At 48.1% G+C, this 17,720-nt stretch overlaps 1 protein-coding gene and 1 long non-coding RNA gene across 2 annotated transcripts in view; one reads left to right on the top strand and one right to left on the bottom strand.

Moving 5' to 3' along the window:
* RIPOR3 (RIPOR family member 3) overlaps positions 1-9,007 on the bottom strand; it is a 40,234-nt gene extending 31,227 nt beyond the window's left edge. Inside the window, exon 1 of the mRNA XM_064391152.1 lies at positions 8,808-9,007. The gene's annotated coding sequence lies outside the window, so the exon portion shown is untranslated. The remainder of the gene's footprint in view (positions 1-8,807) is intronic.
* A 4,508-nt stretch (positions 9,008-13,515) lies between these two features.
* LOC135281938 (uncharacterized) lies at positions 13,516-17,700 on the top strand. Its single transcript, XR_010348344.1, has 2 exons — positions 13,516-13,621; positions 15,815-17,700. It is a non-coding gene; the product is annotated as an uncharacterized LOC135281938 (long non-coding RNA).
* Positions 17,701-17,720: the final 20 nt, after the last annotated feature.

The raw sequence follows: 17,720 nt of genomic DNA, 5'->3' as shown, positions 1-17,720 counted from the left end.
TAAACTCTTGTGAGACTCAGTTATTACATGCAGAGGAAACTGGGTTTAGTGGGGCCCTGGTTCCTCTGGGGACTCCCATAATATAAATTATTAATAATAAAAATAAACATTGGCTAGCTTGAACTTCTCTTCATTCCCTTAGAGCTTATTTTTGTGATGGAATTAGCTAAATAAAGCCCACTTAAAAGAATGTTTAATTGCAAACTATCCAAGGAAAACAAAATGGAACTAATTGGTTCTTAGATATTAAACATTCAAAAGGAGATGGCTTTGGAAACAGCTGAAAGACTAATGTGCATTAGGATACAAATAGTGCACTGAGCAGCTGAGGAAAATGCAGTCTAAACTGGACTACATTTACTTTTAAACCAGATATTCAAGTTTAGTCAGTCTGGCCCTGCCTAGAAGAAAGCTTTGGATTGTTTCAAGCCTAAACAGAATTACAGCAACACTCTCTGGAAAGTTATAAAATCAGAGGGGGCAAACTTGTGTCCTGACTTCTGGGCATCACTTGCCCAGGAAACTCTACAAAATCCGCAGGGACTGCCTCTTCCCGGAGTGCCCCTTAAACCTCCTCCAGCCTCAGGAACATCCTAGCAAGGGCTGTTCCGTGTGGCCTTTCTGAAGGAGCTGTTCTCCTGGAGCAGCTGTGGCACACATCTGCAGGGGAGGGTGGCTGTGCTCCACCTGGTGAGACCTGCCTGGCCTCCACACCCCTCCCTCAGCCCTGGGGTGTCACTGCTGCTCCAGCCAGGCGCTTCACGGGCAGAAAATGGGAAGAATCTGTTCGGTGAGAGCTCTCTTTTCATACTCATTAGAAGTGAAATAATGCCACACTTATTTCAGAAGTGTTTCAGCAAGACTAGGAAGCGATGGCTCTAATTGAAATTTGCAAACAAGACAAAACCCTCTACATGAAAAGGGAGCAAGAAGTAGGTAAGTCATAACAAGAATCATAGAGCAAAGACAATTTTAACAATTAATGAGTGGCAGAAGGATGTTTCTCTGGAGGAGCAGTGTGCCATGGCATCAGGCTGGTGCTCAGCCACTGGAGGGGCACTGTCCCGTCAGCAACATGTTTACTTTGCACTTATCAGAGACTGACAGTGACAGTGACGGGGCCTCTGCCAGAGATAACAAATTCCTGGAAGTGTCAGGGCCCCCAGAGCACCCAGCCCAACACACGAGAGCTGCTCCCTGGAAGAAAAAGGCAGACACAACTGGAAGGGCTAAGCAGAAGTTGCTCAGCAGGATCAGTCAAGATCAAACCACTTCAACATTTAGGCCAAAAGCTCGTGTAATTTAAGGTCCCTAGAAATGTTATGAATACCATCAACAAACACGGCGAGAGTCACTCATGAAAGTGCATTTCAGCTTTGTGCACAGGGAAATCAATCAGCTCTCTGTCTCAGACTTCTTCAAAGCCTCTGAACCCAATTGTTTTCTCCCTGAGGACCCAAAGCTTTTGCTGCAACTAACACATCTGCTTGGTGTTTCCTATTTTTCAGCATCACAAGGAGTTTTTCTTAGACCTTGGACTGGTTTACTCAGCATCTACGGGCCAGTGATCTTCTGAACTCCCAGTGGGGATCCTGCAGAGCTGCCCTGGGCAGGGCACAGAGCAGGACCTGGCAGAAAGGCACCCTTGGGTTACCTTCCAAATTCAGAAAGGGCCATTCAGGTAGAAAACATATTGACAAGGCATTCCAGCAAGACACCAATGCAGAGCCAGGACTAAATCCAGCCTGACACAATTACAGCAGCAGGGGCAGGCAGTGCTCGGTGTCCTGACAGAAACGTGCAGCTCTCTCCATATGACTTGGCTTCCTCAAGACAGATATTTTACAAGAAGATACAGTTTTACTGTACTGTAAACATAATCTGACAATTACAGGTCACTTATTGCTTTAAATGAAACTAAAAGTAGTCAAATTCTCACATACACACATGGGGAAAAGATTCATCATGTGTTACTACAGCCCTGGGGAAAACAGCTCAGAAATGATGTCTGGACTGGAGACCTTACCAGAAGATGCAGTATGTGTTCTCACCCAGAGCCTTCTCCTGCAGAGCATGTTCTCCTTACAGTTGTGGTTTTGTTTCTGAAGAACCCAAGCTCAGGCAATTTTGAGATACTTTGCATTCTACTTAAATGTTTTGCGCTTCTGCTGTTTGTTTGCAGGCAGCTGGGATGCCCGGACTGATTTTCTAAGGTTATTTAAATTCTTCTTTATTTGTTAACAAATTATGTTGTTGCACAACACATTGGCATGTGAACCCTTCAGAGAAAGGGAGAGGCACAGCTCGGCCTCGGTGGAATTAGGAAGGAGCTGCAATGACCTCAGCAGAGTTACACAAAGGGCAGCTCTATTGTCCCAGTGCCTGCAGTGCCCAACTGGAGGAGCATTTCTGTATGTCAGGGCTCTTCAGAGGGGGCCTCACCTTCCAGGTCAGTGTCTGGGGCTCCATTTCAGACAACAGTGACACCTTTCCATCCATCTGGGCACTTGGTGCTGCACTAACAGCCCTAAGAATTGTGCAGTTACATTTACAACAAACTGACACAACGCTGTGTGTTACTGCAGCGCCCAAACCCAGGCATTTCCACACGTGACCCACCCAGTGTAAATGCTCTTCTCTTCTCTGCCATTCTAAAAACCAGCTCACTAACTTGCTACGAACGACTCACCTTCAAAACTTCAGCAAAGCCACTGAACTTTCTGTCCAGATTGAGTCCCAGCCACATGGCCTGGCTGCAGTGCTGGCTCACACAGCTGCTCTGGGAATATCCCTCTGGACAAGCCTGGCCTGCTATTTTAACTTCACAGTGCTCATCAAACAAAATCCTGCCTTACAATCTGCAGAAATCTTCCAAACTCTCTTTGTGAAATTTCAATTACGTAATGGAAACATCTCAGAAATTCAGTGCCCAGGGAAGGGAAGGTTATGGAGGTGCTGTTTCTTCTGCACTAGTAAAAGTGCAAACCTATTCACACCAACATTAAAGCAGAAACATTCAGATTTTAAAGCACACTGAGGCCTTGGAATTGCCTCCCTGTTTATCTGTTCAGGCCCAGTATTGGAAAATTATATTTCCCTCTTCAAGACTGTAGCAATTTCAATAATAAAAAAGAGGTTATATAAGTGCAGAGAATTATGGAACAATGTAAGTGGAAAGTACATCGTTTTAAAATTCATTTGAATAACTCAAATACAGCTGAGCTGACATTATTCACACTTTCCAGTCTTAGTCAATACTGGATTGAAACCAAGCACAAGACATTTCAGGCCCAAAGGAGGTTTTGAAGAAAATTACAAGTACCTATATTTCCAGTTTACAATGCCTGTCTGGGAAAGCTCCACTGCCTAAGGAAAGAGCAAGCTGCTTCTCCTGGGATCAAACAGCAGAGGTGTAACTCACTGAGGGCAGCCTGGCTCCGGCTGTGAACTCGAGGGTGGCTGCAGAAAGCTCCTGGGGCAGACACCTGGCTGCAGAGAGCTCCTGGATGCAGAGAGCTCCTGGAGCAGACACCTGGACGCAGAGAGCTCCTGGATGCAGAGAGCTCCTGGAGCAGACACCTGGACGCAGAGAGCTCCTGGATGCAGAGAGCTCCTGGAGCAGACACCGGGATGCAGAGAGCTCCTGGAGCAGACACCTGGACGCAGAGAGCTCCTGGATGCAGAGAGCTCCTGGAGCAGACACCGGGATGCAGAGAGCTCCTGGAGCAGACACCTGGATGCAGAGAGCTCCTGGAGCAGCCAGCTGCATGCAGAGAGCTCCTGGCTGCAGAGAGCTGGGGGTCCCAGGGCTGCACAGGCACAGCCCAGTTCCCTCTGCAGGCTCAGCTCTAAGCTGGGCACACAGCAGCCCCAAGCTCTGCATTCCCCCCACACCCAGCGCTGGAGCTGAGCCTGCAGGAGGAATGCAAGAGAGAAACGAGTTTCTTATCGGCCTGGCAGATCTTGCTGGGTGATGTAGATGCCTGTGGAGCTGCCAGGACTCCAGTGTGGGACATGGCACTCAGCCTAGCTCCAGAGATCCGAGGCTGCAATCCAGGGCTCTGGCAGGACACTTGGAACAAGGTAAAACTGCTTTCTAAAGCACAAGCAGCTGCTCCTGACTCGGGGGTACCTGGATATATTTCTGTCAGAAAGAATTTTCATCAAAGGAAAAGTGAAGATCTCAGATTTGTATGGGAATGAGTAAAAAAGGGAATAAATTGTGCATTTCCAGACTCAGGGGCAGTTGAAATTCTGGCTATAAGAAAATAGATTTAACAATCCTAACCCTCACAGAGGGGAATGCTAAACACACAAATAAGGACAGGAGGTTTCTCAGGATAACCCTGTGTGTCCATTCCCTGCCAGACCACGGGCAGCATCATGCACACGACTGCACATGGCAAATCTTTCCACCACTCCAAAGAGACCCAAACTTCTCCTTGGCTTTTGGTAAGATAAACCAGTTACGGCTCCTTCAGATCCACAGCCAGCAGTATTTCAAAATGCGCAGGGACAAAGACCTCCCAAATGCACGAAGTACAAAGAGCTGTGGAAACAAGGCTCTTTATGTCTGGATTGTGGCCTTTTTAAAATTTTGCCAGGGCTGGGACCCTCCTGGATGTTCCTCCTGTTACTCTCCCCAGACAGAATGCAAACCTGCAGGAGAAAGCAGTTCTGCTGTGGTCAAAAATGTCAAAAGGACATGTTAAGCTAATTCACATTGCATTTTGTTCAGAATTTTTCATATTATTATTCATGTTATTTTCATAACAGCTGAGAAAAAAGTGTGTTGAATAGAGCATCCATTGGTTTGAGAAAAAGAAATGCTAGCTAAAATCAAGGGCTTTGGCTACTTTAAGGCTTCCTAGGCAAGATTAAATCAAAATATTTCCTGTAAACATTCCCTCTTTTCATCAGCATGTCAGTTTTAGTAAGGAGAATGTGATCCTAATTCTCAGCATCCAAATCTGGGATAACTATAAAGTCAAATGTTTTCTCCCTTTCACAGAAACAACTGTGACTGGAAATATTTTGCAAAGCATGTTGCAAGTGGAGGTAAGTAAATCTGCTAGCACACAGCACATTTTTAAAGGAAAAAGGTTTCTAAAAATGAATCAGGATTTAATAAAAAATGTCTCTGAGGTACGTAAGTCATGCCCATAATAGAATATTTTTCAATTTTCAACCCTGTATAGAGAATTTTAAACCAATAGCAGATGTACCAAACAAAAGCAAATTGTCCCTCATTCTCTGCTGTGCACACACAGATAGAAACAGGGAAACCAAGGAGAGGCTCTCAAACACTTTCCACAAGAAAGACAATTTGCTCACAATTCCTTCTCCCTTTAAATTGTTTCTGTGGCAACACATCTGGCGCTGTAATTGTGGGCCAGAGCATTAACTATCCTGCAAGAAGAAAGTTTTGTTGTTGTTCTGTCTGCAAGAGCGTGGAGCAGAGAGGGATGTGTGAGCACACGTACCCAGCTCACCCCTGCTCCTCCCCAGCACACACAGCATCCGCTGTGGATATTCATGCAGAGCTTAAAACTGCAAGTTTAAAGCATTGCAACAATGTTTGGAGAAAACTCTCATGGTAAACACAGTCTATAAGCCAGGGGTTTTAAATAAAATTATGAGTGCTTTGCTACTGCTGTCCTTACTGTGTGAAATAAATAAATTATCCAGCTGAGAGGAGCAAGGTTCATCCCCTAATCATAAACACAACGTGCAATGGGGCAAGACTGATGCTGATCTCTTATCTCCAGCACTGCACAAACCCTGCTGCACCACCACCATTTCACACCTGACCTGCCAGGAGCACACAGGCCAAAACCCTCAAGTGCCTGCAACACTCAGCTGCCCCAGGAAGAGCAGCTGCCCCTCCCAGAATCCCAGAATCACCAAAGTTGGAAATCCCTCCAGAACACCAATCCGAGGTGGGACCTTGTCCCCACCCCCAGGAATTCCCTGGACACCTCCAGGGATGGGCACTCCAAACCTCCCTGAGCACCCTTCCAGTGAAAAATTTTTTCCCAAAACACTCAGCCCTTCAAGCTCTTGAGGACCAATAGATTTTGCATTATGGAAATAATGCAAGTAGATTTTTGCTACTTCATCAAGAAGATCAGGGCTGGATTCATGGAAAGAACATATTGGATGAGCAATAAAATGTCACTGACACTGTTACTGTCCTGATAATGGTTGCATATGTTCTCCATAAAATAGTTTTTATTATTTAATTTGAAACAGCTAAATTCACATCTAGAGCAGTTACATGTAAGTCTGTTTGCTAACTACACTTAGGGTATTTCTGTATTAATGACAAGATCATCTCAGTGTTCTGATCTTCTGAATTACTGGTGATTAAATGCCTTGTCTGTCTGAAAACCAAGTCTTTGCCCTAAAAAGTTGAACTGAATAAAAACAATAGTTTTCAGGCATTCTATCTTTGAAGACATACTGGTTTCAAGCAGTCTGTCCTCAGGGACAATAAACTGGCAGCAGGAATGGAAAAGTTGAAAAAAGTGGATAAAACCTGGTATTTCATAAATATGTATGTCCCTTTTGTGCTTCTGGAGGCAGCACCCGAGGATGGGAGCTGAAGCCAGGGCCCCGAGCACCTGTAGCCATCAAAGGCTGGCTGATGTCCTGTGCACAGCCCCTGTCTGTAATTCTGGATTGTCACCAGCCAGTCACCTTCCAAAATCCAGCGCTGGCCAACAGCAGTCTGGACAATTCAGCTCTGTCTGCTCCCTCTTTCTCAGCCTTTGGCTAAGATCAACTGTGCAGATTCAAATAATATTAAACCTACTATTTTACAGCAATGATCTCCTTCAATCCCAGTCTTTCTATTTATTTCATCCAAATGGAACAAATTAATAACCCTTCTGGGACAGTTCCCCCTCCCTTGCTTTGTCTTGGGTAAGTTTCTACAGCCAGAACCTCTGCCTTGTCCTGGTGCTCTGTAACCCCGCACTGTCACTCCTCAGACCCCGGAGAGACACGAGGATCACAGTGAGGATCACAACTTTGCCCTCCCCACAGACTGAGCCTGGTTTCCCTTTCTAGCCAGAGTGGCTCCAGTCCATTTCTCAGACTCCTTATGAGGATATTGCACAGGAGCATTTGTGAAGGAATCATTCGCTTGGCAGGGAGCAAAGTGGCACTGGTGGATGTGCTGTTACAGGACCCCAGCTCCCTGCCTGCATTGCTCCACAGGATCCCAGGGCTGGGGAGAGCACTGCAGAGCAGCTGTGCAGCTGCTCCTTGTCCTGGCAGAAGGAAACCATCCCATCCTTCCCCTGTCCCCTGCGAATCCATTACATAACCCCCTTCTGGCCTGCCCCGTGCTGCTGACAGAAGCCCCTGCAGCCCCTGCCTGCCTCCAGCACGGAGCCCTGGCTGGGGATGAGGACCTGGCAGCTCAGGGGAGCCCTTCCACTCCCCCAGAGCGTGTCCAGGCTCTGACTGAAGGAGAGTGCTGCCAAGTTAATGTGCAGCTCACTCGTGTTGCATCTCCCACGTTTCTCTGCAGACCTGGGGCATACTGAGGCTGTGCCTGCCACTCCACGACAGCTCCAGCCCGTTTTGGCAGGGTCTGTGCAGCTTTTCCTGCACTGCTGCACGTGTGCTTGTGTCAGTCACTGTGAGGGATTCAGAGCAGCAGGAGGGAAGGGATGAACTGCATGACACAGGAATACAGCAAAGAGGAGCTGCTCCCTGCACGCTGCTTCAGCCACAGCATCCTTGCTGAGCCTCTCCATCCAACATGCAATATTCCCTCAGACACGTTTTGCACTGTTTACTACCCTTGCAAATGATCTTCCTCTGCTTTCCTTGTTTTTAATTAAGGACTTTCCAATAGGTGTAATTCCCATTTTGCAGCTGTGAAAACACAGGTATGGACAGATTAAGTCTTGATCCCAACAACGGAAATGACTGAATCAGGAGTTTGAGTACTGGTGCTGGTTCAATACTCAAGAAATGGCTCCAGAAATATATAACCTTATTTTTCAAACTCCTTCAAGTTTCTTTGGTTGATTAACAACTCTACTTCCATATGGCCCAACTTATTTAAAACACTTTTTAAAAGGGGAAATTAAACTCTCTCTGAATCAAAATGTAACTGGGCTGTGACCCAAAACCTCAACTTGTATTTACAGGAATAAGCAATAAAAAAAAAAAAAGAAGGCAAATAAAATGTAATCTTTGCACAGACAAAGAGAGTTAACCAAAACACAACCAGCTCATGCAACAACACCTCCAAAAGGCAAACTCATCCTGCTCCTCTCGCTGTCCCACTGCCCCAGCCCGGTGCGGTCCTGCCGGGCTCCGGGCTGTCTCCTGCCGGGAATGCCTTCACCCCGGACGGAAAGCTACCGAGCCTCGCTGCGCGGCTGCAGCTCTGCAGGAGCCTCGGCATCCTTTGAGCCTCGCCCGCTTAGGGACGCTCGCCTGCCCCGCAGGTGACCGCATCCTCCAGAGGTGACTCCATCCCCCGCAGGTGTCCGTGTCCCTCTCAGGTGACCGCATCCCCACAGAGGTGACCGCATCCCCCTCAGGTGACCGCATCCCCCTCAGGTGACCGCATCCCCACAGAGGTGACCGCATCCCCTCAGGTGACCGCATCCCCAGAGGTGACTCCATCCCCCTCAGGTGTCCGTGTCCCCAGCAGGTGATGTCCCTGCCGGCACCGCAGCTCTCCCCTGCGGGCGGAGCGGGTACCCCGCGCCCCCCCAGCCCCGCTCCGTGCCCAGGTGTGCCCAGCTGTACCCAGCTGTGCCCAGGTGTGCCCTGTGCCCTACCTGTGCCCCCCCTGCGCTCGGGCCGGCGGGCGCGGAGCGCGGCTCGGCTCCGCTGCCGTGGCGGCTGTCGCGGCTGTCGTGGCTGCTGTCGCGGCTGTCGCGGCGGGTGCGGGCGGCCGGGAGGGCCGGGACAGCCGCCGCTTATCGCCGCTTATCGCCGCCCAGCCGGGCTCCGCTTCCAGGAAGCCGCGGCTCCGGAGCGCTCGCTTGCCGCTGGATGCCGAGGGCTCCGCGCCGCTCACTGCTTCCCTCCGCTCCCCTCCCTCCTTCCCTCCCTCCTTCCCTCCCTCCCTCCCTCTCCCTCGCTCCCCCTCCGACCCCCCTGGCGCTGGCAGGGCTGGGAACGCGGCTCCAGCACATGCCGAGCCGCGGTCACGGCCCGGACCCTGCGCTGCTCATCAGGAGCATCCCAGGCGCCCTCCGCTCGCTGCGGCTGCTCCGCGGGTCCCGCAGGGCAGCCCCGCACCCGGGGCACCCTCCCTGCAGCCCCGGCATCGCCCCGCTCCTCTGCCCCAGCTCTCACCCCTTCTGCTCCGGCCTCTTCTGCCGTGCCCGGATCCCGCCGTCCCCACCTTCCCCAGCCATTGCTCCCTCCTCCTCTGCCCTCACCCCACGCTGCCTCTTCACCGTCCCTTTAAAGGTTCTCTCCTCTTGCAGCCCTGGGTCATCCAACGCTCATCATCATCATCATCATCATCCTCATCCTTCTCTCACTGCCTCCTGCCTCTCCCATCCCGCCCTTCCATGGGTTTGCTGCTACAGGGCAGATGTCATTTGCTCTCTTTGATTCTCTGTTGAACAGTCCTGCTCCAGTCCTTCCTGCTGCACCCACTACTGACCTCCTCCTTGTTTCTGCGGGCCGGCACTGCTCCTCGGGCCGAGCTCCCTCCTGGCAGCCCTCGAGACGCCTTCCAGGTAGCGCTGGCAGGAGGTGAAGCTGTCATGGGATCTCCCTGTTCCGTGTCTCACCCCGGGCTCCCCCGCACTCACGCCCCTCTCCCGAACAATGCCTGGCCGGGCCTTTTGCAAACACCCCGCACAAAGCTGTCCCTGCCTGGGCAAGCACCTTGGCTGCTGTTGTGGCTCACCCATCTTCCATTTCCCCTGGTTTCTAGCAGCACTTCCCCGTGCTGACTAACTGACAGCACAGGCAGCCAGACACTCCCCACGGGGAGAATGAGCTGACTGCATGGAATTTGGCCATGCCCTTACCATAACTTCATTAGTAATGGTGTTTTCTTCCCTTTGGACCATGCTCTGCAGCATCCAGCTCACCTGAAACATCCTGAAACCCACCCCACTGCAGAGCTGAAACACAAAGTGAAGCTCCCAAAGCTCCACTGACCAGTGATCCCATACAAGAACCTCTCAGGGCAGGGTTACTGCTTTCTTTCCCAGATCTTTATGAAGTTGGTCAGAATTTGTATTTTCTGTGCACATGTTTAAAGGAAAGTCTGGAAGGAGGCAGAGGAAGATCTCTTGAACGTGCTCGTGAGGAGAGGCATGAGGGAACTGACACACATGGCAGTGAGAGCAGTGAGACACAAAACCAGATGGGCAGATGGAGTTGTCTGAGCCAACAATTCGAGCACCCTGGGTTTTATTTGTGTAAGAAAGAACTGTGCTGAGACAAAGCCAAAGTGGGTTTCACACCAGGCCTTCAAAATGCTTGGGGCTTGGAGCCCTGCACAGGGCAGCGATGGTGCACCATGGATGTCACAGCTGGGGCAGCTGGAGCACAAGGCAAGGAGATGCAAATACCTGGGTTTGTACAGGTGAGCGCATGACATCCCAGGCATTGCAACTCTACTAGCTCCTGGCCTGATTTCCCTGGCGTTTTGGGGGGTTGTGGTCACACCCACTGAGTGCTTGGAGGATCCTCCCCAGCAAATGCAGCTGTCCTGCTGCTCTGTGGGGTTTCCAGGCTGCCAGGCAGGCAGCAGTGGCTGTGTGCCCAGCCTCGGCAGAGGGGGGTGCCACGGCAGCTCCTGCAGCTCAGGACAGGGCTGGAACACTGCAGCAGGTCCCTGTCCCCAGTGCTGGCCCCACAGCAGGGTGGAGCACGCTGGGACAAGCTGAAATCAGCTGCATTTGTCGGAGGACATTTGTCACACCACCAATCTCTGCAGGAGCCCTGTTGCCCAAAACCCCACTACTGTTAATGTCATTTCCTCCTGACCAGGAGGCTTTTAACAAAATCCACAGAGCAGCCCCTCAGCAAACACCAATGACCACGCTTCCCTCACTCCTGGTGCAGATGTCCCCGTCTACTTCAGCTGAGGAATGGCTTTTTGTGTTTTTATTCCAGTTTGTTTTTTATGATCTTCATTTGCTGTGTCTTCATCTGGTGTGTTTATGTGGCTGGTGCTTGGTTTTCATTATTTTTAACTGCATTTCAGATCATTTGCTCTATGGTTTTGTTCACATTCCCCTTTTCCACGAAATTCTAATAAAACACTTGGCTACAGATTTCCCAAATTGAATACTGATGTTTAGTGCAGCTAATTATGCAGCAGGGTTCAAAGTGAGTTCTATAATGTAACAATTTACATATTCCTGAAAACAATGGACACAAACCTACAAATTATTGCTACAAGCTAGTTTCACATTCTTCTGGAATTTCCTTTAGAAATACATATGTTTAGTATTCTCACGCATATGAAAAGCAGTAAATACTGCATTGCTGGCACCATTATAATATTTACAGGGAAAAAATAAAATGCACTCTGATGTGTCTCAGACCTAATGGAACATAAAAAAAATGCCAGTATGTTTCCTCCAAGATCGCAGCGTGCTTCACAAAAACCCTTCCCAAATTCAGCCACTCAGCATTCATCACTGTGAGCCAACGATGCACAAGGATCATTTTACAGCAAAGCTGCAACAACATTACACACTTAGTGCTTCAGCATCACCAGAGTTCTGCCATAATCAGGTTAATCATAACTTTGTTGTTTAAATCCTGAATAAAGTAGGGTTTTTTTGTTTTCTAAATGGACCAGATTACAGGCAGCCAACCAGCAGAGCAGCCCAGCCTTCTCAAGAAGATCCAGACTAAACTGACTTTTAGAAAGGCTGCTGTAAACCAGAGCTCTGTTTATAAAAGCAAGAGCTAACAACTCAGTAGCTGGGCCTGTTGCTGTGATCCTTTGCACCAGGCTGACTCGCAGAGACAATAATTCTCCTGCTCGCAATATGTATGCCAACATTTGCCTATGGCCCCACCCCACCCCTTTCTAGTTTGTATTTTTTTAATTTTAGATGTTACTTACATCTTCACAATGTGCAGTGATGTGCATAGAAGTGGATTCTCCCCAGCTATGGATACACTGACCAGGCACTTTCACTGCTGTAACACAACAAACTGCAGAGCCCCAGCAACCCCCCTGCACAGAGCACTGGCTCTGAGCCTCTGAGGGGCTTACAGTGAGACTGAACTGTAAATGCACATCCCAGCTCCAAGCACATGATTATTTTTCCCTCTTTGTGCATCTATCTGTGCTGGAGTTTTTAGTTCCTGGTGTTATAGCTCAGGAGGGAAGCTAAGAGACCTGCCAACAGAAGCAAAGAGTATCTTCTAAAACCTCAACACAACTGGGACAGAGGCTGAACTCACAGGATTCAGTATTTCCAAATGTGACATGCATGGAAAATTTGAATTACTTTTCAAGTCTCCTTGGCTTGTACTTTTGTAGTTTTACTTAGGACCACTGCCCCAGCACTATCTGGTTAATAAACAGGAGCAGTTCTGTTGCATTAATGTGTACACACCTGTCTGTTTTCTCTCTGGGGTCTCACGGGGGGTTGGCTTGTTTGTGTATGGACACAAACACTGAGACAAAAAAGCCTAAATTAATCTGATCCTCTAATTACAATAAAAGTTTCATATTTCCCTAAAAATTTGTTCCTTATAATTGTCTTACATTTTCCTAAAGTGTTGGTAACTTCACTTTATGATTAAAACATGAAGTCTATGACAAATCAAAGAAATCAAATGGGTGTGCACCATCCCTGGGAACCTTGCCCTATCCCTGGAAGTGCCCAGGCCAGCTTGGACGGGGCTTGGAGCAGCCTGGGATAGCAGAAGTTGTCCGTGGCAGGGGCTGGAGTGGGATGAGCTTTAAGGCCCCTTCCCACCCAAGCCATTCTGTAATTTTGTGTGACATTTAGTGATTTTATGTGACATTTAAAGCACGGTAACAGCAATGTGATACAGCCATTACAAACACAGGTAAGGCTATGGGAGCAGTCAGTGTCCTGGGCAGCCTGGTGCAGCCGAGGCCGCTGTTGTAATTAATTAACGGTGTCATTAATGAATGGTGTAATTAATGGCGTAATTAAGGGTGTAATTAACGGCGGTCGCTCCGGTCGCAGCGCCCCGGTGACCGGGACAGCGCGGGCACAGCGCCCTCTGGCGGCCCCGCTGCACGCGGGGCGCACGGCGGCGACAGCGGCGATGTCGCGACAGCGGCATCGCGACAGCGGCATCGAGACAGCGGCATCGAGACAGCGGCATCGCGACAGTGGCATCGCTACAGCGGCATCGAGACAGCGGCATCGCGACAGTGGCATCGCTACAGCGGCATCGCGACAGCGGCATCGCGACATCGCTACAGCGACATCGCGACAGCGGCGACATCGCGACAGCGGGACCCCGGCTGCCCGCGCCACGGCCACGGCCAGCCCGCAGGGATTCCCTTGCCAAGGGTCCGGTCCCTTCCCTGCCAGCTCCTGCTGCGCGCCCTGTGCGCGCTCCTGCCCTCCTCGTGCGCCGTCCGGTAATCCAACCTCCACGAGCAGTGGTTCGTTACTCGGTAAAAGCTATTCTTATTTTTGCTGTCGTTACGTACGCAGGAATCATTTGGGAAATGCACTCACTGTCCCAGTGGGACACGGCGCTGTCCCTGCCGTGAGCTCCCTCCTGAGCGCTTCTGTCACAAAAGCTGCAGCAGCCCTGGCAGGAGGCACACACACACCCGGCCAGCTCAGGGAAAGGTTCCGTGCGAGGTTTCTGGAACAGCACCCACCAAAGCCTGGCGCAGGAGGGATCCGGCCATGGGAGCACTACACAAACGCACAAAGGGAGCCCAAAATGGCAAGGCGTGCTCAGCCAGCACACCTGGGGGACAGGGGACAGCCACAGCACCGGCTGGGACACCAGGCACTGTGCAACAGGAGCTGTGCCTACAAAAGATTAAACTGGGGAGTCCACACAGGCTGCTGCACTTCAATTGTGAGGTCTATCAACCACCGTTCATGTAAAAATATTCCTTTGTGGCAAAAGGTACACGTGCTCCTTATTCAGGGCTGGCACTTAAAAGTGTCACTTTTGTCACGTTTACTGGGTGACAGTCACTAGCAGAGGGCAGAGCTTTCTTCACAAATAGCCGTAATATGTTTTCCAGATAAGCTTAACAGCAAAGGGTTTATTCCAAAAGGCTTATTAGGCAGAGCTTTTTATCTAAAATATGAAAAAATTAAAATCCCAATCTGTACCAAACGAAGTTTAAAGTAAATTTTGCAACAATTATTCCTTTGATTTGCCCTTTTTTCCCCCCTCTAAAATTCTGGAGCAGGAATAGTCAGTGAGTAGTGGAAAGCCAAACAGGAAATGTTCACGAATTCTTTGGTGTAAAGAGCCCCTGAAGTGTCACCCATTGGCCTGGAGAGCTCAGCCCCAGCTTCTCGGAGCTCTTCGGGAGAGTTAAATCATTAAACCCCACACACAGTGCAGTGTGAGTGTCAGCTGGGCTCACAACTGCCCTGCTTAAACTAGGGGGAATTCCAAAGGAATTCAGACTCACTGGACACAAATGGATTACTAGGTGAAGGGGGAAAAAAAGCCTTAAAAGCTTTTCTTTATTTTAGATAGAAACCTCAGAGAATTTAAATTAATGTACCAGTATCAGCTTTTGATTGCTAGGAAAGTATTTTCAGAAAGCTTCATGAGTTTATTGCTGGACCTAGTTTATAACTGGATTTATAGCACACCTGAAACAAATGTTTCTTTCACAGGCAGCATGGTATGAAGACAACCTTTCCCATAAAGCCAGAAAAAATAAAAGTACAAAACTAAATAAAACCCCCCAACCCCAGGAAACTATAAATATTTTACTGGAAAAGATCTCATATATGAGCTTTAAAAACAATCAATTCATTTTGTCACAGACAGGTAAGTAAATATTGCATCAAAGTAACAACTAAAGGTTCCTGGAGGAGGAGTGGGGAAGAAAAAAAATGCTGCTAGTTTTCCTGACAGGAAAGAAGAAAGCAAAGGCAGAAACAGAACACAAAAACTCATTACTATCCCAACTATTGTTTCCTCCATCAAAAAATAACATTTTAAAAACTCAAACAAACAAATAAACCAAAAAAACACCCCAAAATTAAAATCCTATAGCTGTCACAAATTCAGGGTAAGCAATACAATTTTTATTACACGAGTCCTATTTAAATTCTCCCATGATGAAGAAAGCAGCTACGCTGCCATGCCCTGGGGTTCACTGCTGAGCCTTGCTCCTGTTTGTGTGGGGCTGTTGGTATGGGGTGTGTTCCATGGAGATAAAGTGACACACTCCCCTTCTCAGATTCCTCCTCTCTGATTTGTGAACTCACGCTTGTGCCTCAGCACCAGCCCTCCCAGCAGGAAGGTATTCCGTGTACTTCCCTGATTCACGGGGACATGGGAGTACTGCTCTACAGTATTTTTGCCTTTGTGAACATCAGATGCCTTCGTGGCAGCACTGGTTTGTCTGCATCCCTCACTTCCCAAGGGGAGGGCAAAAGCAATTTGAAGTCACGCTGGTCCCCAATATTCTGAAAATGGAGTATCCAGTGCATCCACTGCTGCTGAGAATGCTTCTTTGTAGGGAAATGTAACACAAGATTAATGGATCAAAATTGCAGAAGGTATCAAAAAGAAAGCCTGTAAGTATAGAATTTATTTTTTAAAGAAAGCAGGACCTTATTATCATTTTGAAAATAAAGTTTCTCTTTTTCTTTCTTAGTTTTCTCTCCCCATCAAAAAACTCTCCAGTCTCTCATCAACTCCAAGACAAGATCAGATTACAATCTAGTACATCTAACAATCACTCCTCTGAGCTGGCACTGACAGTGTAAATAAAGACTACTTTATGTTAAATATGAAATCAGCATAAGCCCTGAACTCTGCAATGAAAGATTAGGTGGATCATCAATAACAGTCCACCTGTGCTGACAGAAATTTTCTGTGCTTTATTCTTGGAAGTACTCTGTGAAATCCCAGGAGGGCTGTATGGAATACAATTCCACTTAAAATGTGGGAAATCTGGGACAGGAAAGAAACATCACAGCACAATCTCACTACACTGCACGGTGGACCTAAGTGATGGAATTTCTACACCAAAACAAACAAAATAAAAAAAAGGCCTCCCAAAAAACGCTCCCCCAGCTGCTCAGAGATCAGGAAACCCAACCTGTCTTTCAACTTCACAGAAACGGAACGTGCCATGAATAGCTTGATCAGGTCTGAATCACAGGTTGTCCAGAACTTGTGACTAAAATAGCTCCATGAGCTTACCTTCCAAAGGCACAGAGAGCCTGCCTGGCTCCCCACCTTTATCTGAGATCAAACTGTTTATCACATTCCTTCCTCATACGTCAGCTCCTTGTGATGACAGCCAGCCAGTGATTAATACATTTTATTAGGTTGGTTCCAGTGACTTGAAATGAATTTGCCCTGACTCCTCAGGCTCGCTCCCACACCCACTGCCTGGCACTCCAGCCATGCTAGGAATGCACAATAGAAAACAAATTATCTTAGGCGATACCTCATAAATCTATAGCAGTAAATTAACTGCACGACGGCTCCAAGCAGAAATCAGCTTCACGAGGTTTTTCCTCCCTTTCTCCAGGAGAAAAGAGCCAACCCAACAGCGTTAAAGCCCCAGAGAAATCACTGTTCCCTCGTCTCTTGCACTCTTCTCCGTGCTCAGCACATTAAACAGAGCTGTGGAAGACAGATATGGAAAGCAGTCCAAACTGTTTTCAGTGTTATAATTACAAAGTGACAGAATAAGAGGTTTTATCCTGGTCTTGCTCTCTTAGCTGTAATCTGCCTTCTACTGCACCAGGACCACAGATTCTATCTGAATTTACAGGCTGAATTCTCCATGCGTCCTTCTGCAGTGTAAAACCAACACACGCTGGATAAAGGACTTGAATCAGCCTAGACACCGTCTGGCAGCAAACTATACTTAACTATTAACAATATCCTCTCTGCTAATTACAGCTTGTCTTGGCTCGAGTGAGAGCTGCAATTCCTTTGCCTTTGGCGTGATGGGAGGAAGATCAACTGCACAAAAATCAGCACCGTCTTAGAAGTGATTCAGCACTGGATGCTTTTTATTTAATTACTGATTACCAAGTGAGCCTTGAGAACTGACTAGACACCCGCGGCGTGCCTCAGTTGCAAGGCATTGTTTGAGCTCCCATCACCGCCATCCACACAAGATCTACGCGATGAAACCTCACTCTGCATTCTGTTCTACCAGTTTATAGATAATGGAGAGACCTGTAATTCAAAGGTCTGTTGATATAATGAGATTAATGTACATGTGTTCTTCTTGCCCATGCACATGTGAGAAGTCTTTTTTTTTTCCAGACTTTACAATCTCTGGGTTTTGTACTTTTGTCAGGGCAGCTTAACTGGCCTTTAAATGAAATTGATCTGCCTCAGAATTAATACAATAAGGAAGGTTAGCTCTGATGTTACCACATCCTGCAATCTTATTTGTGACTAAAATGAAAACAAGCTCCATGAACACCTTTACAGGCAGCCACATCCCAAGAGGGAGACTTCACACTTTTGGCCTGACCAAGGTTTATTTATGTAATACGCAAACATCAACTAACACTGGCGTGATTTGTGTGGTA

The sequence above is a fragment of the Passer domesticus genome, chromosome 16 (genome assembly GCF_036417665.1).
Source record: "Passer domesticus isolate bPasDom1 chromosome 16, bPasDom1.hap1, whole genome shotgun sequence".
In the NCBI taxonomy this organism is placed as follows: Eukaryota; Metazoa; Chordata; class Aves; order Passeriformes; family Passeridae; genus Passer; species Passer domesticus.
This window is presented reverse-complemented; position numbering and strand designations above follow the sequence as displayed.